Source organism: Podarcis bocagei (assembly GCF_964188305.1).
Source record: "Podarcis bocagei genome assembly, chromosome: 5".
Lineage (NCBI taxonomy): Eukaryota > Metazoa > Chordata > Lepidosauria > Squamata > Lacertidae > Podarcis > Podarcis bocagei.
Genome location: NC_138129.1, coordinates 99,832,433 through 99,854,082, shown reverse-complemented (window position 1 = coordinate 99,854,082; position 21,650 = coordinate 99,832,433). Strand labels below are relative to the sequence as shown.

The 21,650-nt window shown below is 43.2% G+C and overlaps 1 protein-coding gene across 2 annotated transcripts in view; it reads left to right on the top strand.

The window, feature by feature from the left end:
* The first annotated feature begins 5,119 nt into the window (after positions 1-5,119).
* The window catches only part of DDR2 (discoidin domain receptor tyrosine kinase 2), a 74,647-nt gene continuing 58,116 nt past the window's right edge, over positions 5,120-21,650 (top strand). For both annotated transcript variants that reach the window (XR_014008530.1, XM_081195629.1), the window contains exon 1: positions 5,120-5,769. The gene's annotated coding sequence lies outside the window, so the exon portion shown is untranslated. The remainder of the gene's footprint in view (positions 5,770-21,650) is intronic.

The following is a 21,650-nucleotide window of genomic DNA, read 5'->3' as shown; positions in this document are numbered from 1 at the left end:
ACCCGACCATAACCCAACCATAACACGCACGTCGTTTTTAGAGGAGGAAAATCCGTAGGCATGCCATCCGTAGGCATTTCCTCCATAACACGCACAGACATTTCCCCATACTTTCTAGGAGGAAAAAAGTGAGTGTTATGGTGCAAAAAATATGGTACTTCTGTATACTGTGTTAGTTTTATGATGTCAGCTGCAGTGAGGTTGGCTCTGGCCGTGGAGGGCAGGGTACAAATAAAATTTTATGATGATGATGAAGAGTCATGTATAGTATTGCACTGTGTCAGAAAGCATGCTCTTTACTATCCTATTACTAAAACATATTGTTAATTTATTTTCATAGATACTGCTAACCAAATAAAACAATATAAGAGCACCAGAAAAGAAAAGAAAATCTCCAATCAACAACAGCTTAAAACATTAGCAATGTTTAAAACCTTGGGAAAAGAAAAAGGTCTTTGTATGGTTTAGTAAATGCAGTATTTGACCACCGATCTGCATGTGGCTGAGAGGCCAGAGGGCTCCTGGTCTGCAGGGCTTTCCAGACACCCCTTTGCCTCCTTCCTTCTCGGAGGACTAAAAAGATTCCCAGGGCAACAGCTGCTTCACCTGGGCCCTTGCTTGGCAGCTGTCCAAAGCCCAGCCCTGACACTTGGCAACTGCACACGAGAAAATGTCAGATTTGACTGTTCGCATCTTCGGTATCTGACAATGGATGGTGTATGAAATTTGTTACTTAATGCCTGCAGATCCCACACAATCAAGAGATGCCAGCAAGTCTAAAAACACTGAGGTTATGAATCCTCAGGCAACATAATTTTAAGTTCAGAATTCTGCAAAGCTTCACATCTTGGAGCATTTTGAACATTTGCAAATATCTAGCTGAGCTCTCTTAGCAGCATGATGTGTTCCCAGGATCCAGCTGATATTTCAGCATGAGAACGTTCTCCCTAGGTCAGTGGTTCTCAGCCTGTGGGGCTGTGGACCCCTAAGTTATCTCACAGGGTCTGTGAGCCAGAGCTGGATGGATTTCGCCTGCCTTCCCTCTCCTTCACAGCAGAACCCCCAGGAGCGCTGTACGATCTCTGAAGCTTGTGACTGCTGGAAAGCGCAGGAAGACAGTCCGGTAGCTTTCACGTGTGCTTTCCCCACTAACCTCCATTGGTGTTTGGTGTGAGGTGTACTTAGAAGAGCTTGACAACAAGGCATGGGAGTGCAGTGGGTTTTGGCGTTGCAGCTTTGCATGAGGAGGCCTGCGGTCTTTTACACTGCACCTATTTTTATTTCCATGGGCTCTGCCCTGTGGGTCGTTGGTGGGTTTTCTGCCTCCTAATTAATGGTTACCTTCAGGATCCTTAGTTTTTGGCATTATTGGGGTTTACTTCTGGTGCTTTGTTGGGATAAATTATGTGAATGGAGGTTGCCTGATTCCTTGGGGGTTCTGGCTTTGGGGGCAGACACTTTGGGGCTGTCTGTTGTTCTGAGTAGCATTTGCTACTCATGCCCATTGGCTTATTAAAGAAAAACCACAAATACAAATAATAAATAGTTTAATTATATACATAAATAGTTTTGCTCACAGGGATGAGGAATTTCATTCATTTTATTTTTATGCTGCTTTTCTTACAGAAGACATCACACTCAAAGTGACTTACAATAAAGAAACGGGTGCATTTCATACAAACACTACAAAAATGATTCCATAATAACATAGCAAAACAAAAATATTGTTATGAGCTGGAGGGGTGTGTTGAACCAAATATGAAGTGTTCCAGAAGCTTCACCATTTTGAAAGTCAATATAACCTCACAATTAATTGGTGGTGGTTGTTGTAGCAATGAGCTCATATATGTTTGTAGTCACTTGCTTTGATATACACTGATTGGCTGGCTATCCTTGTCTGTGGGTTTGGGGTGCTGGGCTCTGAGCCCAGAAAGGGGAGCTATCTGTAAGACTTGGGTATTTGCCGCTACGCCCTCATCTGGTCAGGTGGATAGTGAGGGGAAGTCCTGGCCAAAGTGATGTCTGCTGCTTTGTGCACAAAGGATGTAATGCACGTTTGCTTGGGTGCGGAGAAGCCATCTCCTGGCTGCAGCGCCCATCCGTGTCTGCAAAGCCTGGAAGACCTGGCAGGCTGATCTACACCTTTAGTTAATAAAGCACTAGAACTGGTGTCTTTGGCAACCTTCTTTGGTATCCCTGCACCCAGCCACTCTCACAAGCCCTTCTTTGGGCCTATGGTTCAGAAGAAGGGGGTACACTGCATGCAGAGACCCTTCTAATTCCTGCATCTAGCAAAGGATTTGTCTAAGCAAGGATTTAAATTCCTGGAATAGCCAGGATAGCTTCCTGATGAGGTAATAGCCCTCTAAGCGTGGGTCATTACGGAAACAAAGGAAGTGACTCTGTGCCAGACAGAAAATGAGTGGTAACTAGAAAGACAAAGGCAGAGTTGAGAGTTGTTTGGGGAGCTGGAAGCTGGAAGCTGGCAGGCTGAGAGACCGAGCCATGCCTAATTTCTTCTGGAATCCAAGGCTGTGGCTATGGGAAAAGCAAGGCCCCCTTAGGGTGTTAATGTTGTGAACCCCTCCATCATAGGCCCAGGTTGTATATATGTGTAAATACACCAGATATCCTGAAGACACCACAGTCTCTACTGCCCCTCATTCCAAAGGAAACACAAAAATTGTGTAAATGTCTGGAGCCCCTGGGATTTTGCACCTCTAGGAGACTGGGATGGTGTGCAACAACACTATAACATACAAAAAAATAATTTTTAAAAAACTCCCAAAATTTAATACTATTAATATAACAAGATTACTTAAACAACATGCAGCATTCAAAAGCAGAAATAACAAGGGGACCTCACAGTTTCCCCTTAGACTCAGAAACAGCCCCTCTCCTGCAACAACTTCTTAAAAGGCTTCCAAGAGCCAAGGAGGGGGGCAGCTAGAAAAACCCCTCCCATGATTTCACTGAAGTATACGATTGATATTCCTGAGTCTACACAAAGGAAAAATGAGTGGCAATTAAAGTTTTAATTTTAATTCTTTTGGGGATTACTTCAGCTGAGTTCACTGGAAATAAATAAATACATTTTGTTTACATACAGGGAATTAAATGAATTCATAATTATAGATAAATTTATTTTTCATATCTTTTTGAATTGATTAATTGAGTTGATCAGTGGGTATATTGGGGAAATAAATAAATGTATTTATATTTTTGAATAAATGTATTCTTTCAGGATTAATAGCTTAGGTTGTTAATTAGTGGGCCCAATGGGGTGGGGAATGGATTTTGCTGCTTCTTTGATTTCAGTACATTTGAGACTTCATTTAACAGCATTACTGAGTTCACTACAGTTTTTTGTCGTCATTATTTTCTCGAGTTAATGTAGTCTGTTTATTCCTAAAGGTTGGGAACCATTGTCCTAGATATTGTTATGAATTGGGGGGGGGGGTGTCAGTCTGTATGATGCCCAAGTCCCTTCTAATCCCTGGGGTTCTGGATCCAGCAAGGGTTGAAATCTGATGGAGGACTCAACTGTTCAACTAGTTGGGTGTGTTTCTTTGTGAGTGAATGGTTCTAAGGACAGTCATTGGTATAACAAAAGACGTTGTCCTGTGCCAGAGGACCCTCCCTCCCTCACCTGACTGGTGGTCCGACACCCGTAGGCTAGGAGAGAAGCAGGCAGAAGTCCGAGTGAGAGCCATGCTTGATTTCTGCGGGAATTCAAGACTGTGACTATGAGGGAAGCAAGACTGCTTGGGGTGTTAATACTGGGAGCCTTCTCCATGTTAGGTATCAGGTTGTGTGTGTGTGTGTGTGTGTGTGTGTGTGTGTGTGTGTATATATATATATATAGGTTTTGGTGTCTTCGGGTGTCTTCCCGTGTAAGAGTTGGGGTGTCTAGGCGACGTTTCGACGAGGTCTCACTCGTCATCTTCAGGCTGGTGCTTTCGGCTTCTTGTTACTAGAACAGAGCAGGGTCTCAGTGTTTGAGTTCCTATAAATACTGTTGAGGGGGTGTGGTGTATAGCCTCCAACGTTCTGGGCAGAGAGGAAGTTCCCAGGTTAGTGTGCCTTTTCTTCTTTTGTTCATTAATTACTTGAGGGATATCTTGAGTGATTACTTGAGTGATATTCTGAGTACCACTTAGGAGGGTCATTAGGTGTGGATTAGTTGCTAAAGCTTTCGTGTCTTGACCTCTTGAGCTTGTGAAAAGTTTTTCTGAGAAGATGGCTGTACTGCACTTAGTTGTGCTCTGGCTTGGCTTCGTGTATAGGGGCGAGCTGTGGTTTTGTGTCCTGTGCCAGCCAGATCTGTGTAGGGATTGCAGGGGGGTGCAGCATCCGGAGGTGCCACTATGGTTTGGCTACTGGATGGTGTCTGTAATTTATCTGTGGAGAGGGTCTGGGTTTGGGTCTGGTGTGGTTGATTGGAGATGGCGTTCTGTGTGCCTCTGGTTCTGGTGTCGGTTTTTGTGGGGAGGGCTAATTTCCAGATGTCTGGCAGGCGGGACGTGTCGTCACGCTTGTTCATGTTGTGAGGGTGTTTCTCTATCTCGATGGCTTCCATGATTATTCTCTTGTGGTGATGTTCCATGTTAAAGAGCAATTTGGAATCTGCAAAATTAATTTCGTGTCCTGTTTCTTTCATGTGTTGGTAAAGAGAGGAAGTTTTTTCTTCTTTTTTGACGGCATTCTTGTGTTCTGCGATACGTGCATTTATTCGTCTGTTTGTTTGTCCAATGTACGTGGCTGGGCAGACTTTGCAGGGTATTTCATAGACCACCAGCCTGAAGATGACGAGTGAGACCTCGTCGAAACGTCGCCTAGACACCCCAACTCTTACACGGGAAGACACCCGAAGACACCAAAACCTGCATTCCTGTACCCGTGAAAATCTACGAAAGCAAATATATATATATATATATATATATATATATATATATATATATATATATATATGTAAATAAGCCATATATCATAAGCACACCACATTCTCTGCTGACTCTCGTTCCAAGAAAACTGAACCCTGGGTAAAACCCTCGAACCCCTGGAATCTCTCACCGCTCAGGGACTGGGGTGGCCTGCAACAATATGTTCCTGACTGATGCCTAGTCTCTTGCTACTTGAACCATATTATCACTCCACCATCTGCAATCCCACCGTGTAAAAATGGTGGGGGGAAGTCATGTTGCTAATATTTATGTTAAAAACACCTTACAGCTCATCAGTCACCCATATTGATATTTTTCTCTCAGCTTATTCATTGACGCTTTGCAAGCCAGTAAAACATGCCAAATCCTGTCATTTGGGTCAAATAAAAAATAAAACACGAAGCATACTTTTAATATAAAAAAGCGGACTGCATAGACCCCTGGAGCCTGTTTGCTACAGCGTCCCTCTGCTTGCAATGAATGAGTTTTGCCATAAATTATAGTTTAGCTCAAGTTTCCTTGAGTGAAAGAAAAAAGCCTGCAAAGAGCCAGCTCCAATTGGTGACTTTCTTCCCCCTTCTCGTTCCCTAATTGAAACCAAATGTGAAATATGTTGGATTGTGGGATTTCTGGCCAGGGCCCAGGAATCCTCAGAATGCTAAATCGCTTGCAAAGGCATCTTGCATCAGCCTGAAGAAGTTTCTTTCCAGCCCGGCCTCTCCATCTAGGGCGAGAAAGAGGAATCTGCCCGCTCCCCTTAACCCAGTGGATTAAACTTCTGAAAACCTCCCGTCTTCTTCCCCTAAAAGTTCATCTTAGCATCCAGGTATGGACTTTATGATGTTTTTGAAAAACAGAAGGGTCTCCCCCTTCTCGTCCATCTGAGCCAAGAAGCAGCAAGGCAGATCGCCTCCTTCCCTCAAACAAAGACTAGTCCAGTTTGGAATGGCGTAAAGCGGGGAAATAAGAGTACGAAGCGAGGGGATAGAAGTGTATGTTTTCCAGGCAGACCTTTTATACGAAGAATTAAGTATATATATATATATATATATTTAAAGATTGTTTGCATGCCAGGCCAAAGTGCTTGATTACAGATTCCCGTGACGGTTATGAAAAATGGGAGGCATTTTCAAAGAGGAGGCTTTGGAGCTAGAGGAAAATGGAGATGGCAGGCCCTTTTAGCTTCCGCGGCTTATAAATTAGAAGTTATTCAAGAGTTGAGGATTGCAATTTGTGTAAAAGTGCTTCTGTTGAGAGGCTATAACATACACAGCCCTTTTTTTTTAATCGGACGCGTGTGTGTGCCTCGTGACAACCCTGTTTTTCATTACTGCTCCTCCTTTTGTTGGTGGCGCCGACAGCTCATCCGAGCAAAGGCAGCTGGTCCAACCTCTGAAAAGCCCCAAGGCCCAGAGGTCTTGCAACAGAGCCCTTGCTATTTCCCTTCTTCTGGAGCCGTGATTCAGGAAGGCCTGGCTGGGAGAGCGAAGGGAGACCTTCAATTCTGCTAGTTACAGAATCTGAATGTGATTTTTCGTTTTACATTTGCACTGGCACATGCATCTCCAAATGACAAAGGCCACTACACACGTGACTTGTTTTAGGTGTAGCTCTCAAATGATTCAAGAACATGCCTCAAATTACACACATAAATATAAGCCATCTTTGTTTACATTCTCATCAGGGATTGACTCCAATTCCTTGTTAAGTGTATATTCACATTTGCTGTTGTGTAGTGAGTGAAAAAGTCCCGGGGAACATAAAAAGTAACATAAAGTAGCATACATTACAATAATATCTTATACTTGGTGTAGAGAAAGTGGATAGAGAATGCTTTCTTCCTCTTGAGACTTGACCCTAAAACTTGTCCCCCAGTAGAACTGATGGTCAGTAGTTTCAGGACAGACCAAAGAAGAAGACATGATAAAGCCATAAGAAATGGCCGTAGTTATCATGGCCATTGGTGTAGACAGGGGTGGAGGAAGGGGATGCGGGAGGTGTGGTCTGCCCCGGGTGTCACCACTGAGGGGGGTGACAAAATGCCGGGCGGCACTGGGTGCCCGCAGGCTCCGCGCTGCCCAGATGGTCCACACTTAAGAAATGCTTTAGAAAACATTAATATTATGAGAAAATGCAGTTTTGGTAATTAGGCAGATTGTCGTCTTTTGATATACCATGAATAATAATAATAATTTATTATTTATACCCCACCCATCTAGCTGGGTCCCCCCAGCCACTCTGGGCAGCTTCCAACAAAACACTAAAATACAATAACCTATTAAACATTAAAAGCTTCCCAGAACAGGGCTGCTTTCAGATGTCTTCTAAAAGTCTGGTAGTTATTTTTCTCTTCTGGTGGGAGGGCATTCCACAGGGTGGGTGCCACCACCGAGAAGGCCCTCTGCCTGGTTCCCTGTAGCTTTGCTTCTCGCAGTGAGGGAACCGCCAGAAGGCCCTCGGCGCTGGACCTCAGTGTCCGGGCAGAATGATGGAGGTGGATAAAAATACCATGAATAAAAATAATAATGATAATAGCAATAATAATAATCTCACCTTTGCAACAAATGCAGCCTCTCCCTTCCACTCGAGGAGAAGCACTAACAATGCTGCCAAAGGACGTTTTCCTTAGCATAGGTATTCTAAAATAGTTTTCATGATACTGCAGTCAATTTTCTGCAGTTTTGACTTGGAGAGACCCCCGGTTTTGTCAAGCTGCAAACTGAGCTCAGAGCAACTCAAATCCTTCCTGTTAGATTTGTTTAGAATGGAGCAGATTGCTGCCAAGTGCCTAATCCTTAGTATGGAAGTGCAACCAAGGGAGACTACAATTCCCAGCATGCTTTCCCCACCAAGCCTCTAAGGGGCATTCTGTCCAGGAGCAAAGAGCCCCTCGTGGCTTTTCGGCCAAATCCCCATTTTCAGTTAACTGCTAATGTATGCAATGTAGGTGCGCTCTGGCTTCTGCCACGGGGTCCAGAGCGGTTGAGTCCTGCTGGCCACATGACCCGGAAAGCTGTCTGCAGACAAATGCCGGCTCCCTTGGCCTGAAAGGGAGATGAGAGCCACAACCCCATCGCTAAATTCAACGGGACTTAACCTTCCAGGGTCCTTTACCTTACTTTTACTTAATGTATGTGCCTCTAAAAGGACGATGCCCCAGCTGATGTGGGCCCTAAAATATGGGATAAGTAATTTGTGTGTGTGCTACAAAGGATTGAATCTTTTTTTTAAAAAGGGGGGTTCTGTTTTCTGAGTTTACACATTGCTGCCAAACACTCAACACTCAATGGCCAGATGATTTCTTCTGGAAATTTCTTAGGTTCTGTATTTTTAGTATGTAATGGGGAAAGGGAGAAATTGTTCAGGAATTACAGAGTGACTGAATGTATAGCAATGCAGTCTTTAGTAAAATGTTATTCTATTCTCAGTGATGTTTTAGAATATGTGGAATACTTTTTAATGGAGTTTGACTGCTGCTTTAGACCTCAGCAGGGTTCTGTCCCTTCTAAACATTTCATTTAGAGTATTATTTTTTAATTGAGTATTTATTCTGATTTGCTTGCACAAAGTTTATGCAGAGGCTAGATCATATGCAGTCATTTACTGAGCATTTGCTCTTATTTGTTTGTGGGGGTATTTAAATGTCTTCTCATTAATCATTTGTTCATCCAATACAGTCGTACCTTGGTTATCGAACTTAATCTGTTCTAGGAGTCCGTTTGACTCCTGAAACTGTTCAAAAACCGAGACACGGCTTCCAATTGGCTGCAGGAGCTTCCTGAACTCAAGTGGAAGCCATGTCAGAAGTTCAGCTTCCAAAAAATGGAACACTTACTTCTGGGTTTGTGGCGTTCAGCATCCAATTTATTAGGCAACTAAGCTGCTCAATAAACAAGGTACAACTGTACTTTTCAGTGCATTTCCCTGTCGCTTTCTAAACTGAAAAAGGCCCAGTTCTTAAAAAATAAAAGTGGATTTCTTGTGTCAGGGCAATAGAGCACTTTAATCCCACTTAATTTTGCAAACCAGGGCGGGGGGTGGGGAACCAATTGTTTTGAAAATGTTTATGTTTATGCTTCCCCCCACCTTGAAATTTAATAAAATATTTAATTGTACAAACCCAAAGTACCTCTATAGAGTCTAGACTGTCAGTATATTTGGGGGGCTAGGGGATTTTCAAGCACATACCAAAACTTTGTTTGCACATTTAAAGTGTATTAAAGGTTCCTGCATAACCTATGTGAAAACAAATCAGGATGAATTATGAATAAACAGGTTGTCCTTCCTACAAATAATGAGGGCTTGTCTACATTTGCACTTCTGCCATGCTTAGAAAGAACTGGTCTGAGCTGTTTACCTTTAGCCTGCTCCTTTCCAAGGGAAATCCTGCTCTTTAGTGATAGATCAGAACAAATGGCAATCCAGGGAAAACCCAAATTGCTGTTTGCTCCGATTGAGCATTAAAGAGCTATTTCCCCCAAGGGAAGGCGGCCTGACAAGAGGAAGTGTGGCATCCTTACCAAATGGCTCTAGGACTGCCAGAGCTAGATCCAAGATCCAGAGCAGTTTCTTCTTCTTTTTTATAGCACCTGGAAAGAAAGGTGTTGTTTACCCCACTTGAGTTCGCAATGTAGCCCTGCTCAGGTGGTCAAAAAAGGCACAGGAGAGCACAGACTGGTCTCTCACCCTTAACACTCCTGCTCCTATAATCCCCGCTGTTGCGCATTCCAACCCCATGCAAGGTCCGAAAGGCAGCTTGTATGCACATTTAGCAGAACATGTTTAGGATGTCCCTTCGGACCTTCACACGAAACGCTTGAAGAACTGAAGAGGAGGGTGCAGCCTGCACAGGGATGTTGGGAGTGGGGCCAGCATGGGTGCCCCCCAGCTGCCCCCCCCCCAGTTTGTGCTCTCACACAGTCTCCTGGATGCCTGAATAGGGCTTAACTAAGACATAAGACAACCCAAACCAAATGAAGCCCTGGTCATGTTTAATGACCACTAGGAGCTCACTATGCCCACAGGTTTTTTATTTTTTTATTTTTATTTATTTATTTATTTATTTAATTAAAGATTTTCTTGATTTACAAAAGTGTGTGCAATGTCTCTCTCATATTTTTTCCCCCATGTAACATTTTTACATATCAGTTTCATTTGTTGAGACATTAGGAAGAAAAGGGGGAAAGAGTTGGAGGGGGGAGAGACGGGTGGGGGTGAGGTCGGGTGGCGATGTTTCTGTTTTACTTTCTATATGTGGGGTTTGGTGTCAGCATTGCTTGTGCAGGTTCTTTGCTGTTCACTTGTGTTCCTTTGGTGGTGAGAGAGGTTGGGGTTGGCCCAGGGTGTGGTTATTCATTTGTGGTTGGCTGTGGTGGTCTTTGTTTTCATGTGTGAGGGGGGTGGGTGGGTGTTTTGGATCAGGTTAGCCATATTGATTTGTATGCTGTTGGTGGATTTTTGTCATTGTCTTGTTGGGCTGTGTATATGTCTTCTTCTATTTGTCCCCCTGTCAGTTTCACTATAACCACAGGGAGGTTTACAAATCTGCACTAAGTCTTTGATTGTTTTTAGTGTGTGTGTAGGACTTACTTCATTATTACAGGGGATCCAGATGCAATTCTGTTCAGGCCAACTGCATTTTCCCAGTGCTTAAAAACACTACTCTTTGTTGTTGTCAGCATGTGATTGACTTCTTAGTTAGATCCAAAGAGCCCTGTTAGTCTGTTGTATCAAAAACCAAAAAGTGCCACAATACTCTCTTGGTTAGTATTTCTGTGGGTATATCCACACTTCCGTTTGCCCTGCCACTTTCTCTTGGGGAAAGCCACAGTTTACCGCTGAATCGGATCCAAATCAGCAGTAAAGAGGGTGTTTTCCCAGGGAAAGTGGTGGGACAAGCAGAAAACCTCTCGGATTTCTAGGTATAGAACAAACAGGCATATGGATGAGCTCTGAAAAGCCAGCAAGATTGGACTGCTTCTTCCTCCTCCCCTGTCATCTGGTTAGCAGCCATTCCGTCAGGCTCCCTCAGTGGAAGAAATGAGAAGCAGGCCTCCTTCCATCAGGTGCCTCCTACCCACGATCTGTTTCCATTCCATCTTCTCATTTTAAGAACTGCTGTTCAACCTTAAGGTCCACTCTTTAAAGCTCCTTGTCTGAGCACCCTCCCCTCCCACCTCACTTGCTCCAGAGCTTTCCTGTTCTTTAAAGCTTACTGAGAGCAAACAGCTATCCATGGAAAACACAAATTGATGTTTGTTCTGATCGAGTTCTAAGGAGCAAGTTTTCACAGGGAAAGCTTTGGGGCAAAAACACAAACACTCGGACAGGGAGCTTTAAAGGGTGGAGCAGTGCCTGGAAAAAGCAGGGCAAAAGGCAAGTGTGGATAAGTTTTGGCACCAAAGTGAGCTTTTCCTCGCTTCCCTCCCTGCCCCTTTCCTCATGAGCCATGCCTTTTAGGTGGTAAGCCTACAGCCAGGCCTTGTCATTTAAAAACTGATGATACGTGAACCCCTCTGCAGAGGCATAGCATGGGGGAAGCTGTGGGGGCCTTGGCCCCGGCACAATTTTGTGAGGGGCGCAAACAGGCACCCCCACAGCAGGTTCCTTCATCGGAGCCTGGCTTTGCACAAGGAGGAGCTGCCCCTTGGCTGTGGCGTTCATGCCTGGCACAGCTACGCCCCCAAGTCAGGCCGAGAACAGGAAGTGGGCGGCACCACTGCCACACCCTCCTCAGCCACAGCACACCTTGCACCCAGACGCAGCAGCTCTGCCACCGGGTCACGTCTGACCCGGCGGTGGAGAGCAGCCCACCTCAGTCGCAGCAAGGCACGCCTGGCCGCAGAGAGAAGGGGGAATGTGGGCAGCAAAGCTGCCTCCCACTCTCTTGGGCTTTGGCCTGGCTGTAGCAGCTCCACCACTGAGTCTGCCCTGACCCAGCGGTGGAGAGCAGGAGGAGAGTGGGCGGCAGCTTCCCTGCCCCTCTCCTACCCTGAACTGTGGTGCGCGGAGGTCACCTTCTGCGCCCCGCCCCCCTCGGGGGTGCGCCTCAGGCCGTGTGGGCATGCACTCCGCTGCTGCCACTCTGGGAGCCTTTCTGGCATAAGAGTGGGGTACAAATGCTCCAAATGAATAAACTGTGCTCTGCAGAGAGGAATGCACATCAAGTCAATGTCATAGGTTCCAGGATTGCCAGACAACCAAGGCTGTGTGTGTAAACGGCCGGCCATTGTTTAGATTGGAGGTTTGTGTGTGTGTATTCCTTGCAAGGTCATTCCCACTGTTACGGCTAAAATCTGGGTGCGGGGTTACTCTGCCACCCAGCTCATCGGACTAAGTCCATGGGTCCCTGCGGAAGAAAATGAGCTCAGCCGGACACAGGAGCAAACTGCAGAAGGTCCAAGTTTATTGCGCAACAGGTTCAAGGCGAGATTGAACCCAGAGAAAGGGGTGACATGAACTTTTGAAATTTCCCTCCATATCCCAGAATACAGTGCATGAAACGTCACGAATACATTATGGGAAGGTTGGGTTTCACAAGTTACATCATGAATATACTTTACATGTCATAAATACATTATGAAAAGGTGGGATTACATTAATTAGCATTTTCGGATGAGGGAGGGGGGATATGCGGAGCGGGAAATATACATAGATACACATTTATTGAGTACCGGTGGTGGCAAGACAATGGGTCAGAGATATGCATCGTCTGCCACCTAATATTGCCTAGAGGAAAGGTTTGGCGAAACGATCTGACAGGATTAAGAAGTTCCTGCGTACGTGACCTGCTGCTTCGGGGATTATGGAAGTAGGGATAGCATCATGGAGTCCACGGGGAACTGAGCTGAATGACACCAAGAGCGAAGAAATCGGAGTTACGGTTGATTTTATATCAATTTCTAAAGATTTCAATGATTTCAAACCCATTCTGTACTATAGGGCAAAAGCAGAAACAGAATGGATACATTGTAACAGGAGCCCCCCCCCTTCCGTTCCGTATCAGTCCCCCATTCGGAGATAGATTTGCATTAAAGTTCTGTAAGAACTTGCAAATCTTTTCTCCGCACCCTAAATCTTGGTGAATGGGATGTGTGTCTTTATGCAAACCTGAAAGGGACTTGCAAGCCATGCCTCTTACGGTCATTTGCAAGTATAGCAGTGCAGGTAGCTGCATATAGGGTATTATATAAAGAACACCTCTTGTATTTTGTTGCTAAATTACTTGTGGCATTCTCAATAGTGTTTTATGCTTTACACCTAGCAGGAAGGTCTTATTGACTGAAAAATGCAGTTGGTGTTTTGTCCTTCGCCATTTTTGTGTATTTCTCAGGTGTCAAGCTAGCTCTTCTGTGGTCTCACACTGACATAGTGCTACAGCAACACATCCTGTCTGTTGAATCCCCTCGGGGCTTTCATTTAACCATGTTGCCTGGCATTCACCATAGCTGGCACAGGTTGGACATCTCGTGAGGGAGATGCCTTGGCCTTGGCCTTCCTATGGGATTCTATTATAGGCTGTGGTTTTGCACGCATGGGGGTTGCTCACTTGCACTTAAAGGACCAAAAGGCTAATTGCAGCCTGGATACACTTGCCCAATTCAAACTGAGCCCAATTTGAATTTATCTTGCCCCATGGTTCTCATCTCTTCAAACCAATCTGTTAAAAGAAAACCATTCTTAACAAGGGCAGTTGTCCAAATAAGTCAATTTAAGTCTATAAGAAATCATTCCTGCTAAACCAAAGCATATGCACCTTCATGTACCTGGTGTTTTGTGGATCCTTGGCAAAACGAGGTTTAACACATTTTAAAATGGATAGGGAAAGTTGGCGGTGGAACAATTAAATGTGGTTACAAGTTGATCTAAACATTGGACTACACAATAGTGTGAGCTATTAGAAAGTATAAAATGCATGAGAATTCTCCATTGGTGTGTAAGCAATAAGACATTAAACATAAAAACAATTACACACAAAATTGCCCCCCTTTGTGGAAATCACACTGTCAGACACATTTCAACATTCTTACATAATAACACATAATACAAAACAAACTAATTAAATATCAGTTACATATCTTGACACAATTGTGATCTTTTACGTATGTATCTTTTGAATCCTGGAGCACAGTCTTAAGGTTCAAAAGTGGGAAAATGTCCTTGCAATTCAACTCCTCCCCCCTTTGTCGGCCCCCCTCCCCATCAGTCTATATCCTTTGAAAGAGATAGCTGTGGGCACTTTGAAAACTCTGGCGTTGCAGGTCTTGTGATGGCGAAGGGGTTGTTGCTGCTTTTCATCATTGCACATCTGTAGAAGTGATATCCTGTAAGGGGCAGGGTTTTGGGGCGACTTAAAAACACAGTTAGACAAGAAGGATGTCCTCCAGTTTTCATGGGAAGCTGCAAATAATAAAAAATCTTAGCACATTAAGCGTTTCATTCATTCCAATATTACTATCACATTTTCCTATAACTACTGTTATTATCTGCCAAGTTCGTTTGCTTTCCTTCACTTTGGAGAGAAAGAGAACTGTAAAAAATACAAGGTTAAAATAATAATGAAACACACACAATGACTTATGAGGAACGAAAAATAAATAAATGCTAAGACACACAATTTTAAGAAATCTGAAGTAACAATGAAAATAAAAGAGTGTTTCTTGATGTGACAACATTGGCTATAGGACAATACTGGAAAATGACTTAATACCAAGGGAAAAAATGAATGGCAATTTAAAGTTGTGCAAGTACCTTGCACTAGCCAAAATGACAGAATTAATAAGAAATGCTCAGGCAAAAAGGTAAACAAATACCATTCCACAAACAATGTTTGGTTGTGCTTCGATTAACTTCATAGACATCATGGAGAGACAGATTAAATAAATGAAAACAGATTACTTGTAACTTTAAAAAAAGTGTCAAAGCCACAAAGAGATGGAAGTCAAACTGTAGCAGGGATTCAGACTTGTTTCACAGAACAGAAAGAAAGTTGCTGTGGGAGGAAAAGGGACAAACGCTTTGTTATCGGGGTTCACATATCCTGTTAAAAGGGAAAATTATTTCATGTGAGAAGCCTGTCAGGAAATGCTGTTCCTAAATGTATAGGCAATGTATAGGCATATACACACACACCAAAAAAAAAAAAACTCTTATAAAATTTAAATCCCATGGGGGGGGGGGGAGAAACTACTCAAGAGAGGAACTCACAGTGGGAGTGCTTTGATATTTACCTGTGAAAAAATTTGGCATGTCCAGTACTTAACTCTTGTCTTAAGTAGCCCCTGGAGCAAAACACATTAAGGATGATTTCCCTCAATGGTTCCACGTTTTACATAAGGAAATTTGGAAAGGTTTCTCCCTGCAGCACACTGCTCTCCAAACCTTCTCTCTCCCCCCTCCTTTCTCTCTCTCTCTCTCTCTCTCTCTCTCTCTCTCTCTCTTTAAGCTGATCTAGCCTCTGTGCATGTGCAGAGTTCATGTCTCAGAAACCTTTTATACCATTGAAAATGTTGCATCTTTTGGCTCAATTTGAATAAGGAAGGGAAAGGTAAGGGGTAGATTTTAAAAGTAGAGTTAGATTTTAAAACACAAAAAGAGAAACTCAGTAATTCAAGTACAGTATTCACCTTCCTTTATGTACAGGAAAGGGCTATCATTATTGGTCATTTTATCTGGTCATTCGCAGAACAATCAACCGCTCTCTTATTTATGAGTAAAAATGGCCAGTCATTGGTCAAGGCTAATTGTACTTGATTATTCATTTGTATGTGCTTAAACTTTGAGTAGACTTTTAAATCTGATTTTTAAATAGTAGACAAAATGATAAACACTGTAATCACTCAAATGCTTGATATTACCAGTTGGGCTTCACCTCTCACCTTTTAAAACTAAAGAGCAAAGCTAGGCTGAATTTCAACTCCATTACCACACCAGAATTTAAGAATTACCCTCCAATGCTTGCAGACACATAGCCTTCCACACAGCCACAAATTGGGAGAGTTGAAAGGGGACCCTGGGGTCATCTAGTCCAACCCTCCAAAATATAGGGTTCACAGCAAGATTTCGCAGCAAGATTTGTACTACCAAAGAGGCATACACATTTAAGTACAGATTTACAGCTGGGAAAGGAATCATCTATGCTCATATCATGTACTAAGGAAGAGGAAAATAAAAGTACATAACTTTACACAGAACCCTTTTTGCAGATCTTGAGATAGTTTGAGTGAGTTTGAAATGATATTTAAGGAAGAAGTGAACAGTTTTCGTAAGATAGGGAGAGGATCTCTTATAAAGCACAGTTAAAGCAGCCCTAGATTTAATTTTTAAAGGGAATACACAAGTGTTGCCCCCTCCCCTCTTTGCAGTTTCCTTTAAAGGAAGCTTACTCGGGAGTAAATTTACCTGGCACAGAAGTAAGAAGGGAGAAAACAACTGAAAGAGGCAGAGTGAAACAAGGGGGAGGGGGGGCATTTTCTAACAAAAGAGGCCATGAAGTCTTATAGAGACTGATATCAGGAGCCTTACAATAACTCTTCTGTCCAACCAAATCAAAGTTAAAACTGGACTCAAATATTTTTCTTAGAATGAACACCATACTTTTATAGGCATACGCTTAATGAAATGCATACACTGCATTTTAGCTTGAGAGAGCAGTTGTGCTCAACTAGGCTTTTGCAGCAGAAACATTAGGTTAAAAGCACCTTCCAAAATAAGACTGTAGACTCACAATCTCAAAAGTTGGGGCAAAGCAAGAGGTGGGGTAAACATTTGCACACTTCATTCTCATCTTCTCTTATTTAGGACTGCTAAGATCCAGCATGGCTTCCTTAGATTTAAATTTTGAAGCAAGCTTGCAGTTTAAACTATGCACACTTAAGAAAGGCAGTCTGCCAGAGACAGAAGGAACAGACAACACACATAACAGACAACATGTAAACATACATATTCTCATATATGTATTAACAGACAACACACATAACAGACAACATGTAAACATGTAAACATATATATTCTCATCCTTTAGTTGGTTATTGCAAGGAGTTGGGCCACTACCTTTGGCTTCATTAAGTGAAATTAGTAGGAAGGTCCCACATGGTTTTATGAGCCTCCTTGCCTCTTCAAACACACCACCAGTTAATCAAACTGGTAGGGCTCACAACGCTTGGTTGACTGGGTACCCCTTTATAGATGCATGCGTTGCTGTTGTTGCTTTTTTTTTTTTTTTGCTTTTTCCTTTTTTTGGGGGGGGTGTCTGGGATAGAGAAGGGGGAAAGAGAGGGGCTGATTAGGATTGGTATGTCTAGGGGTTTGGTATGCTTAGTACAGGGACATATAGTAAAGAGGAGAAGGGGCTTCTAGTTGCCTGGCAACTTCCTTAGTGGGTTTTAGAGAGCTCTAGCTATCCGGTTCCTTGCATTCCATTTCCTATTTCCTTATTTCCTTATTTCCTTATTTCCTTATTTCCTATAACCTGGGGTCTCTTTCCACTCCGCCGGTCCTGCCCAATTCCTCATGGGCTATCCCTCCTGGCAACCTCCTACCTATCGTCACATCTCAGGAATAGGGGCCCTACTGGACGCCCGCGCCATGCGGTGCCAGATCGGGTGGTCCCTGGATAGAATTTCGGGTCGAAAATCCCCCTTGCTTTCGGAAGCGAGCTTACAGTACACGTGGTATGTAGCTCGACCGGTGCGGCTGGGATTGATACAGAAAGCAAGACCACTTCCTGCCCCCTAGCAAGGACGCTCGGGAAGTTCGGAAAGAGAGCTCCAACCCCTTGCTTTCAACTGGGATGCCCGTTGCAGAAAGTCGGCTATCTTTCAAGTCGGGTCTCTCCGTCTTACTTTCGGGCTCCCAATTGGTGCGGCTGGCTGGAGATTTTAAGGAAAAGGGATAGAGCTCAGAACCCCCCTTTCGGGTTGAGCAGCGGTCCACGGTCTCTCTCACTAACCGGACCAAGAGAAAGGCGAGAAGGACTTCCGGAGGCGGCGCGCTCAGCAATGGCGGTCCTCTTCAGTTGCTGAAGAGGGGCTCCGCGGAAAAGGGTCGTGCGCTGCGGCACAGCGACGACCCATGAAGAAAAACCACTGGTAGAGTGAGCCAGTGGCCGTGGGATTCGGCGGGCACCAGGAGCGACCTCCGAAACGCAGAAGGGACCCCGTAAGGGGTTTCGGAACGTGAAGGGGGTAGCGGTGCTGTGGATCCATCGCTCTTTCCGCGGAAGTGAAGCCGCGCGGCTGCTGCTGATCAGCGCTGACCTTTCTTCCTTCAACAATCGAACTGAAACAACTTACTCGTGAGTAGGAAATTTGGAGCTTTGTACGAACTAAATTTGGAGAAATTTGGCTGAAAGCGGGAGACGCTAAAAAGGAAGTCAGTCTCCCGGCTCTGTTTAAAGTATTGAGCAAAGCCCCTTTAAAGCTGAAGCGCTGAAAGGAATCTTAAAAGAGTTGGAATCTATCTGCAAATTCGACCTTGATTGATTAAAAGTTAAAGAAAGGACATAACAGTTTTATAAGTGACAAATTTATGTTCCTCTTTCTTTTACCTTGTGGATTACAAATTTTTGAAACCCTGTTCTCGGTCTGACTGGATACAAGTAACATCGGTCTGCAGTAACTGTAGACAAAGTTAGAAGTAACATTGGGCTACTTTGTAACCGGGAAAAGGAACTGTTGCAAGCACCTTGGTAAAGAACTTTTATTCTCTGCAGTTTAAGCTTAAGGAGAGGGGTTCCCCCCCTTGTTTTGGATAATATTTTTCTTTTGTGTGTAAAGGGAACTTTTGGTGGAAATTTCCTATCCTTCTCCCTAATTTTCAGGGAGCTCCCCCTGCTGGATTGTGGATTTAATAGTATCTGAGAACTGCTACTAGTCTTGGAATTTTCCTGCCCGGATGTTTATTTTTTCTGGAATTAATTTTCCCATGGGATTTACAATTTGACCTTGATACTGGGACAGCTGTGGAATGAGTGGCACAGCAAAAACAAGGGCTGCAGAAAGAAAAAAAGCAAAACAAACTGAACTTTTGCAATTAACTCTGCCTGTGCAGCCACGCAGATCATCTGTCCCAATTGTGACAGGCCTGCAGGAAGGACAAGCTATACAGCCTACTCTTGGAGAGATGGCTGCTGGAGGGATAGACTCTGTATCTAAAGAAATATTGGAGCAGTTGGCAGCACTGAACAAGAAAGCGGATGAACAAGCACTTAGGTTTGATGAACAAGCTGCTAAACTTGACCAGGTAACAGCCTCAATTAACAAATTGACAGACCAAGTTTCTAAAAACTCTCAGGCCATAGATAATATTGAAAAGACTGCAACAGAAAACCGGAAACTGGCACAGGAAGCAAATACAAAAGCAGACGAAAATAAAAAGAGGATAGAGGAATTAAGAGGCGAAGTCAGACCACTGAGTAGACAGGTGACTGAACAACAAGTGTACCTGTCCCTTGCAGAGCTGAAAAATAGGGAAAATAACCTCAGAATTAGAAACATTCCAGAATCAGAAAAGGAGGATTTGATTGGATTTTTGACAACAGAATTATCCAAATTCTGGGGTGTGGCAGAGGAAAAAGACTTTAAAATTGTCACCGCTTTCAGACTAGGAAGAGTGGCTAAGAAGGATAAACCAAGAGATTGCCTGATCATTTTCAGATCTAGGCAAGAAAAAGAAACCATACTCGGCTTGCATTTTAAAAATCCATTGGTGATCCAGGGAAAAAAGGCAGAAATTTTTAGAGATATACCAAAACAACTTCTGGACTTAAGAGCCACATATAAAGACCTAGCAAGCTTACTGAGAAACAACACAATCCCATACAGGTGGGAATTCCCTCAAGGATTATCTTTTACCTTGAAAGGGGTGAGGGTAAGAATCAGAACAGCAGAGGAGCAAGAAAAGTTCCTAAACGACCACGGGGAAGACCTTCGGAAAGGAATAGCAGGTGCCTGGCCACCTCCTCCGCCTGGATTGAATCCGGTTCCACCTCCAGACAAAAACGAAAAAGGAGACACCCCAGCAGGTAAATAATTAGTCCAAGATGTCTCTACAGCTTCTCAGCTGGAACATTAATGGCGCAAATTCTCCCGAAAGAAGGAAAAAGATTTTTCATATCTTGAGAAAAGAACAATTAGACATTATTTGCCTTCAAGAAACGCATGTGACTAGGCTCCATAGGAGAGTACTAATTAACAAGAGACTAGGCCAAGATTTTATCTCATCAGATAAGGTAAAAAAAAGAGGAGTAGTGATTTATGCAAAGGAGACTCTAGCACCAAAATTGATCTTTAAAGATGAACAAGGAAGAATTTTGGCGATTGAAATTCAAGCACAAGGAGAGAAATTTTTGATTGTAGGAATTTATGCACCAAACGATGGGAAATCGGAATTTTATAAGAAGCTACATGAGACAATGTTGGACTATATTGATTATACTAACATCATCCTGATGGGTGATATGAATGGAGTTGTCTCCACACATATGGATAAGTCTCAAAATCAGAATTTGACCAAAGATGGCAGACTCCCAAAGACTTTTTTTGAACTTACAGACAATATGGACTTGATTGACATCTGGAGAACAAAGAACCCTCTAGGTAAAGAGGGAACTTTTTTCTCTGAGGCCCATCTTTCGTGGACAAGAATCGACCAGATTTGGACATCTAGAGGACTGGCACCTAAGACAAAAAAAGTCGAGATCTGCCCTAAAACTTGCTCTGACCACAACGCCTTGAAAATAGATTTAAGACTGGCACCAGCTGGATCCTTCAGATGGAGAATGAATGACTATTTGTTTAGAGATCAGGAGATTGTGAAGAAGGCCCAAAAAACGCTGAAAGATTACTTCGAAATAAATTTGAATACTTTGGTGGAAAAGAAAACAATCTGGGACGCAAGTAAAGCTGTGATGAGAGGATTTCTGATACAGCAGAACTCTATCAAGAAAAAACTCTGGAATGGTAAAAAGGATAAGATCTTGGAGAAGATAAGAGATGGCGAGAAAAAGTTGAGACTAAACCCAAAATCAAAAGAAGTTTTAAGAGAAATAAAATTCCATCAAGCACAATATGCAAAATTGATAAATCAAGAAGTTGAATGGAAAATTAAACAAATGAAACAAAGATCATTCGAATCGGCAAATAAATGTGGGAAGCTGCTGGCATGGCAGCTGAAAAAGAGACAAAAGTTGAACTTTGTTACCAATCTAGAGGTTGAGGGAGAATGTATTCAGAAACCAGAAGATATTAGAAAGTGCTTCCAGAGATATTTTAGAAAATTGTTTATTCAAGGACCCCAAGTGGAGACTGAGATAGATAATTTTCTAGGAAGTTATGGCCTCCAAAAATTAACACAAGACAAGCAAACAGCCCTGAATTACAAAATAACACAACAGGAGATTGAAAGTGCCATTCAGAACATGCAATTAGGCAAATCTCCAGGTCCAGATGGGCTTACCTCCAAATACTACAAGACATTGAAGGAATATTTGGTTCAGCCATTAATGGAGGTATGTAACCAAATTATGGAAGGAAAGGGGGCACCCGAATCGTGGAAAGAGGCATTCATCACCTTGATTCCTAAATTGGAATCTGAAAAGACTCAACTCAGGAATTATCGCCCTATCTCACTCCTAAATGTGGATTACAAAATTTTTACTAACATTTTGGCAAACAGATTGAAAAAAGTCTTGAATGAAGTAATTCATAA